Consider the following 9,379-nt stretch of genomic DNA (forward strand, 5'->3'; position numbering starts at 1 on the left):
AAATTTATGTGATTAATCAAAATTAACATGTTGTTGTTTACATCTGGAAATTTTGCATATGCGCACAACGCTGGAGGGCTAAAAGAATATTCCTTATCTATGCCATCAAGAGCTAAAGTACCGTGGTAGAACAATTTTGTCACCAAAATGGGTATTATTGCAGGTGTATGTATTATTAATTTAGTACAGTGCAACACAACAAAGGGAAAAATAACAGAAAAATTAAAGAAGAATTAATTTTTTTATTCTTTTTTTCTGGCTCTCGCTGCGCACATACCCGTTGCCAATGTAAATGCCACTATGTATCTGGTTTCATAGACAAACACTCAAACATTTCCGACACAAAGCACACAACATTCAGCCCCGTTACAGTATTATGTTTTATGGTTTGATGTTTATTTTGTGATTATTAAAAAGTGATTGCAGTGGTAAATTAGCTGCTATTAGGTCATTTAATACTGCGGTGGTTTATTATCTAAACACCTGCTCTATTGATGGTCAAAGTTGGTGTGAGGGTCGCATTTTTTTATACTGTAATTGAAATTCCACAGCAGTGTTTGTCAACATAAACATAGACACCCCATGGACCGCTCTTTCCTATTGTCGCCTACGTGACATCTTGGAGTGGTCAACCACTCCACTCGGTGCTATATGTTTGGTAGGCGCAGTAATATCCATGCATTTAATTTACTGTATCCCGCTAAATACCAAACAGATTTTCATGCCTTTTTGCTGGAAACGTTTATGAAACAGCTATTACAGCTACATGTACAAGGACATTTTTTAAAGTATTTTTAAATTGGACTGATACATGGTTCGGAATATTTTATTATTCTTAGTGGTGAACACAGAATAGAATAGGAATAGAAGATTCTGATTTGATGTATGATAAGCATTTTACAAAGCACACAGCCACTCATACATTATATATATATATATATATTTAGTAATGCACATATTTATATACAAATACAACACATAATACAATACAATATTATAGAGAAACAAAGATGATTCAATAATGATTAATACAGAATATTATGAGAGCTGAACTACTTGTCTTTCCCTCGCTATTTGTTTCTTATTGAAAACTTTTTTTTATCCTTGTGTTGAGGAAAAATGATTATTTTTAGTGCTTAATATAGTTAATCTTACGGCATGTGTAAAAGGTATATTGAACATTCTTATTTTGAACAAATTTCTTAATTTTGAACAGGTTTGTGTTAAGGATTTAAAACTAAACTATTAATGGGTAAGTATTCAAAGTACAGGAACCAAATGCAGATCAAAGGGGATCTCTCAATGAGGCTCCTGCTGTGTTGTCAGAGGACGGGAGGCCATGGGGTTGGCATCTCCTGCAGGGCGGTGTCACTTGAGCCTGGAGGAGAGAAGTCTGTTTGGTTCACAGAAGATCAAAAGTCTTCCAGAACCAACATCTGGGATGGTGTAAAACTGAGTACAATATAGAATGTTGAAACCACTAGCATTTAATTTCTAAGACATTTTTCTAAGTACTAACATGTTTTTAATGAAGATTGTATTATCTAATTTTAGAACTACTAATCTAGTAAATGATGAATGTATTTGAAAATCGTACTATCTGTGACTATATCAGAATCAAATGGAAATTGTTTGAATGAAAATGTTTTGTTTAGTATTAGAAAATTGCTCAGGATTTATGCTAAATGGGTTTTGTGAAGATAACCTTTCCTTGAACCAAATTACTGGATTTAAGTTTGTACTGAGAATTTATGTAAGGAGAGATAACGGGAGAGACTCCGGATTTCACAGGTATCTGTGAAATCTTATCTCATGTTTTTCTTTGCCCAAATGACCGTAGAATCCAGGAGGCCAGGATGCAGCTGTTAGCTCTTTTGTTGAAACAGAGAGCAAATGGCCTTTGATCTTTGACGTAAATTAGGGGGAGTTCTAAGTTTCTCTGAGTGTCCAAGGTAGCTTCCAGTTGGTCAACCAGAGGTACGCCTTAATTGAATATATTAAAAAGGAAAGACACACCTTCAGTATAAGACTTCGTGCACAGGAGTAACAATTCAGACAGCTGCCACTATTTTCCTTTTTTGCATCAGCTCTCTCCAAAGACGCGTCTTTGTCTGTCTTTGTCGCGTCTTTGTCTGTCTTTGCCTTTTCTTTCTCTATTTTTTCCTGTCTCAGGTAATGAATGTATATCTCTGTTCCTCTGCAGTTTTGTTGTTGATTCATATGTTGCTTTGTATGGGATTAAACTCTGTAATTCTGTGACGTCAACACGCATTGTTGTTTTCCTTGTGGCCGCACGTCGCCCGCTGAGAGGACCTGGGATCCATAGATAGAGAGAGCCAAACTTTTTTTCCAAAGTTAATTTATAAATTATTCTTCCTTAACACTTGTTATCTAGCTGTCGTAGTGTTGACAATTAGTAGCAAAACACTGCATTGCTTTTTCTTTCATGTATCACACATATACTTAAGATTTTGCACATTATGTAAAAAATGGGTAAAACCAATGGTTGTCATCATCAGCGAGCAGTTTTTTGCTCTCCAGCAGAGATGGTGGTCAGACCATTGTTCCCAACAGCCCGTCATCTGAGAGCAACATTTGTGTCAATTTATCCCAAACCGTCTCCCTCTGTTTTTCTACAGCAAATTTATGAAAAGCATGATCACAACATGAGGACCCTCTTATTTTATTATTGCCAGGTGTTGTTAGAAAAGCATTTCAAACAATATGTCTCATGGGACCAAACATCATTTACAAACCACTAATGACTTGCAAACACTCGTCTAGCCTCCAGTGTTGATCAGCGCCTCTGCTCACTTCTCTGCGGAGATGCTTCCCGAATCCCACCAGGAGGAACCGTACCCTATTACTTCGGCTCAGGCCTTGCAAACAATAATTCTTAAAAGTTGTCCCATTTATACCTGTCATTACCATCTGATGGTTTTTAGGTGTGTTTGCTGCCCATATTCAAATGAGACACTATGATGTGCACATATTCTTCACAGAGATGGATTAGGTTTGGAGTATTAATAATTAACCAGGTAATATTATTATTACACTCTGCATCCTCCGTGTGGATCAAACTCACCTCACCGTGGGACAGCTAATGATGAGTCATCAATAAAACATTTTCATAATGTCAGAGACACGTGTGTAGATGCGGCATCTAATTTTACATGGGGCTGACTTGGTCATTAGTTCACTGCAGCATGAACACGCTACCACCATCATACATGGAGGAGGTTACAGAGGTGGCCTGATGTGGCCTGACAGTTGGCCTCAAACCGCTTACTCCTTCATTAATGTTAATCATTTTAGTACTGCGAATAAACCAAATCAGTGCACCTATATGCAAATACCCTACATTTTATTTTTTAATGGAAAATGTGTTTTTGTTTCCAGCACTGTAATTTGCATAGTAACCAGGTCTATAGTGTTACGTTTCTTTAATCTCAGTCTGGCTTGGATGAACAGCAGATAAGTCGACCGTTCTTGGAGCTGTGCACACAAAAAGTAAATATGGTAAAGATGCAGAAAGGAAAAAAATGAATACATGAAAGTTTTCCCTCTTCTAATCGGAAATCATGCTGGCTTTTGGAAGCCTCAAAAGTGTTTGATGAGCTGTAATGAGGAGCTAAGAAAAGCACCTACCAGAGGCAGAGACAGGCAACTTTATTGCCACCCAGACATAATAACTTAATGCAAATTGTAACTAGTTAAGCAAAGCAAAAATAATATGATAACATTGTCAGAGGCAGATTGGTATTATAATGTTAGCTTGTGCAAATAATCACATTTTGGAGCTGATACAATTACATTATTTGTTCTGCTTGTATCATACACCAATAAAAAGCAAACATCATATTAGGATTCATGGCACTTTTCGCATTGCGTTATCAATATGTGGAAATAATTGTCTGCTGAGAGATGAAATTACATTATTGTGTATCTTTTTCATGCCTAATAAATAATGATGGATGGCTCTTATTTTCATCACCACCTGCAACCATTTTGTCTTCTTCCCCTCACCCCCGCAAGTTAAAAATGAAAGCCTAAATAAAGGAATAAAAGGGGAGAGCGAAGAACCCCGAGCGACACGGCTCCTGAGGCACTCTGAGATAAAGTTTCAGCATCTGATGAAGGAGGGGGGAAAACTGCACCAATAAGCTACACAGTTATCAATAAAAGCTGACTGCTTATTGTTTGTTTTCAGGTAAGTATGACTAGGAGGAGCAGCCTGACAAGCAAAGTGTTCCATAAGAGATTTTACTGTGACTGTATATGTTTGTCTTACAAAAGTAATATTGTTTTCTAGCACTGAGATGTCAAAAATGCCTTTATAAAAGTCAAATTGTAACAATAATAAATTGTAAGTGCTTAATATGATCTAGAAAAAAAATCTCAATGCAACACCAATGTAATTTGAGAAAAAAATATCAAACTTTAATGTAAAAACTGAGGTGATCCCATCCAACCACCGCTAGACCATATCTTGATGTAAGATATGGTGGATGTACAAAAGAGTGTATGGCCATGAATTACATTAAATTTAACAGTCACATACTCACATTGTTGTCGTAGTTTGTTGCTTCCATACAGTCTGAGTGCAGTGAACCCTTTAGCGTAATTTTTTCCCACCCCTGACAAATGTCAGGGTGGAGCAGGCAGAAACCTCATGCTCCTCCAGCTATTTTTTAGTACTGCCTTAATTTCAGCCACTTCATTTGCACTTTAAGAGATAACAGAATTGATTAGCGGCTGCTGCCGCTATAGACCGTTTTTCCCTCAAGCTACCACCAATCTCAGCTGTCAATACACTCCTCAGTTCAGTTGCCTTAGTTTCGTTATATCGCAGCGAAACAAGGTGAGGACACTAACACCCACACACACACACACCTGCCAGTTAAATGGCATCAGAGAAATTTCTCAATAACTTCATAACTTCTTAAGTAATGCCTTGTGCACAGCTTGATGTACCAGCTAGTAGAAATTTACATTTTAATGAAATATTTGAATAAGCACTAGAAATTCACTCTGGCAGGTCTTCTGGTTCTAAAACCAACATTTCATGTTTGTGCTTTGAATGGCAGCATCAGGGAAATTATAATGCCACTCATCCAGATTACAGGAGCATCAGCGTAAAGTCACAGGATTCCTTAATCAAGCTCCGCTGCAGGTAAACATCAGCCATGACATGTTTAACTGGTTTTTCACTTTATTTTAAGAGTAAAGGGACTGAGGATAGGCATCAAAGTAATACTATTCAAATATAAATACAAAGGCAGTCAAGCTAAACAGTAGCTTGACTTTAGTCTGCAGACAGATTTAGTCTGTAGACTAAAGTCTTGTTTGTTTGGATACTTACAGATAAAACTGTCACAAATTTTAAATGATGAGTAATTAATAAAATAGACAAACAAAAACAGCATACCCCGCAGGACTGAATCCATACGTCTCTGGCTAAGCAAACTAAGCTGCTAAGGGTGCTGGACAGGGAGCAGATTTTTTTTATAGGAATAATTTTTATATGAGTGATAGTAATAATTTTCATTATAAACTTGAGATGTTTTTTACAATAATATATATTTTGTCATGTAGAAAACATTGGCAAAAGGAAAAACTAAATTGCTCTTGTGGTCCCCTTAGTGGCCACAAGAGCACTAAGAGCGATGTGCGCATATCCAAACCTCCAAAGCAGTGGTGACATAAATTATATGTAAGTGTAGCAGGATGAAGCCTGAACTCCAGGATTGAGGATACCTGGCATCCAATTAACTCACAACAGGGGTGTGAGTATAAAAGGAGGCTCTTTCATCTGTCTCTTTATGGCCAGACCTGGTCACGCTTCAGCATGAGTGTAAGCTTGTTTGATTTGCATTGGTCATAACTTGACTAACTCCAGTAAGTATTGTTTCTCCTGTATAAGATCTGAGATGGCAGTTGTTTAATTCAAATTGTTTGTGGATTTAGAAACTGCTTGGAGTCTCCTGCTTGCACTGGGGTGTGGTGGTAATTTCACCTCCCCAGTTGATCATAGCAACATAAAAGGAGTATGTACTGTTCCGTCCATATAGTTCAATAGTACAAAAACCCTGACAACTGTTTGTACATAGAAATCACTGGCAAGCTCCTGCTGCTGTTTGGACAGAAGGAGCTTTCTGGTTGGGGTAGAGTCATCCAGCTATGGTAGGTGAAAGCTGCTTCTCCCTCTGCATGCTACCATTTTCCTAAACCACCATATTAAAATGTCTTTTCTTTTCAGATAAAAAGCTGCCGCAGCTTGTTGAAGATTGTAGCAGCTGTAATTGTGTAGTGTCTCTTTAAGATACTCTAGTATCGCTAATGTTACAAGTATGCGCCACTGCTTCTCTGTAGAGAGCGTGGGAGAAACGTGCTACAGATGGACACAAGAACTGAAACGGACATGTTAGCTCCCTAACTTTTAGTAACGTTACGGGTTGTTTGGACTCTGCTCATTTTCATGTTAATATAGCAGCCGCTCAACCGGGCTTTGTAAGGTTGGTGAAGAGTGTGTTAATTAAAGGACAACGCTGTGGAATTCCCAGTACCAGTGTGGTGAGTTTTTGACCGTCCTGACGAGTCTGCGGCCTCCTCTCCTCAATTAAACACAACCCAAGCGTTACAAGATCTTGCTGCTTTGTTTTCCCAGTTTTGTGATTTTGTCTTGTTTGCTTTGGGCTATATTCTGTATGGGATTGTTCTGTGTGGCCTCTGGCCTTGCTGCTGTAGCAGCCTTGGGTTTAGATCTAAGAAACTAAATTGAGCAAAAGTCAATAACAAACAAATGAATTAGGTTCACAGAAGAATAACAAATCTGGTTGTTACAACCAGGGTTGTTGAATAGATGGAAGCAAAAATTCACATTTTTGCTTGTATGGTGCCATATATGTTGTGAGATTTTTTATTTTTTTGGTAGAGTCTTGTATAGAAGAAAACTATTTAGTCTATCCAGGTGGAAATTTTCCTTAGACTTTAAAACTATAAAATAAAACATATTCATAGAACCACAATGTAAACAATTTGTGCATTGAGTAAAACACTTTGGATGCGATAGGTAAATGTTATCATTTAGTTTGGTTAAAAATTATTGCACTGTCAATAAATGACTTCTAATCAATGTTCTTAGGTACCAAAGGGAAATGGTAACCCCTTCTTAAAGGTAGATTCAGACTGCTGTAGTGGCAATCCACCAACATATAACCCAACCAAAGGTCAAACTCGCACCTCTGACTGCATGCAGCGACTGGTGTAGCAGCCGACGCCTGGAGAACCAACAACTTGGCGTGCACACCCGGTGCCCATATATACTAATGAGCCAGGCAACGCTGCAACCCGGCAGTGAAGGTGGGGGAACGGGGCATGGAGTGTTCATAGGCCCAACACAGGTGGGAATTTCCAGCCACTTCTGCAATAGCCCTGTTTGAGTAAAACAACCCGGTTACACAAGAATCGCCGGAAATGAACCAGGACATTTGGTCCATGGTGGCAGGAGCCAAACCCGGTGAGTACATTCGATCTCCAATGTAGCATGATCAGCTGATAAACCGACCAAAGTTGATAAAGATTTCTGGAGAAAATCCACAAGCGGAGTGACATCCTCTGCTTTCTCTGGTAGATTAGTGATTTTCAAGTTTTTACACATACCACAGTTCTCTAAGTCGTCAATTTTTAGCTGTTGATGTTTCACTGACTTCTCCATGGCGGCTATGTCTGCCCAGTGGGCACTGAAACTGTCCTCTTGTCTCTCCCCTCGGCCTCCTTCATACATTTTTCCAAATCTGCCACTCTATTAGAAAGCAATGATAAGGCTCTCCACTGAGCTAACAGAAGCTCACAGGTTGCCCAGTGAGACATCAATAGTGTCCAGTCGAGTACTGATTGATACATCCATGTCAATCGATGTAAAGTCGGTGATCCTATCCGACTTTACACCAAACAACAGCTCCTTAGTTGTTTGGCTGGTTGGCGTTAGCTCTGAAATGTTAGCACTAGCTTTGGCCTGACTAGTCTCCTTCAGAGAGGTTTTCTCCTTAGTGGAGGAACTCAACTGGAAAAAAAGTGGGGAAATCTTTTTCACGCTGCAGCCTAGGCATCTCCAGAGTGTTTCCAAACTGACAAGGACGTTTTCGACTGGAGGAAAGTATATGAATATTTTAAACCTGGAGCGAAGAAGAGAGTCAAGCATCCATCTTGATCTGGACCACATGATCTCTCCTCCTATTTTAAAAGTTTTATTTGGATGCACTGGGGGTAAAAATATCGCCGTTCTAACCTGACCAGGCTATGTTGTAAATAGAGTTGCCGTATTCTAAAGATGGAAACTGTTGAGTCCTTCCTTAATGAGTCCTAACAAACACCCGGTGCACCTTTGGTTGTGCTTCCCATTTCCCTCCCTCCCTGAGATGATTTGGCACAGAATACATCATGTCTTTGTGAATTTTGTGAATAGAGAACCATGCCTTTGCTCTGACACTATGTTGCCTTGTATTTTTATGACATGAACCAGCGGCCCGGAGATCAATAGGCCCCCACAGTGATTGTGAACAACACTCCCGGGGCCTTATCGGTCCTCACTGCCAATCTGTGGCAAGCGAAGCCTGCACTTTCCCTGGATACACCATTGGTCTTTGAAATTAAAGTTGACGCCTGTAATCCAGGGAAATGGCCCCTCTATTCTCTCTTAGCGGCGGTTTAGTTTCACCCAGTTGATGATAAAGCATGACAGAAATACAGAACACTATCTTCTGGTGGGGAGCTGATGGGTTCTGCCAGCTTATCGAGACACAGCCAGCTAACCTTCTTCAACTTGGCCTATGGACAAAACTAAAGAGTCAATTTTCACAAAAAAGCCACGCAGGGTAGCTTGTAAATAAAACCATTCTGTTTTCTTCCTGGTGCAGAGAGAAACTCAAAGAAAATAACATTTTTAAAAAAATTTTTTTTACCTCTCCCAAAACTGAGCGAATGTATAACACAGGAGGCTAAGCGTTACTGATAGAGTATTCATGTAAATCCACCCAGGCACTGCTGCAGGAAATTGACAGGGATCTACTGAAGCGCTTTGCCTGTAAAGGGTGGGATTTACATGCCTAACTAGGGCTTACCCATCCTCCCTTGAGTTTACCTGTAACTCTCCAGCCTGTGCAAAGTTTGGAATGCTTATTCCTAAAGCTGTTTCATCCCCCTCATATCTGTCAGTCTCAGAGATGAACTTATAAATTCCACCTGGGCTATTCCAAGTAGCAAAAAAAATCAATTTGGTGCACAAAACAGCAGGAGTTTTGTTTGCTTCCTTTCAAAGCTGTGAAAATTTTATTGCTGTCTTACCTTTATTTATAAAAGAAGTCCATGTGCCGCTTAT

This window comes from Xiphophorus couchianus, chromosome 7 (assembly GCF_001444195.1).
Source record: "Xiphophorus couchianus chromosome 7, X_couchianus-1.0, whole genome shotgun sequence".
Taxonomy (NCBI): domain Eukaryota; kingdom Metazoa; phylum Chordata; class Actinopteri; order Cyprinodontiformes; family Poeciliidae; genus Xiphophorus; species Xiphophorus couchianus.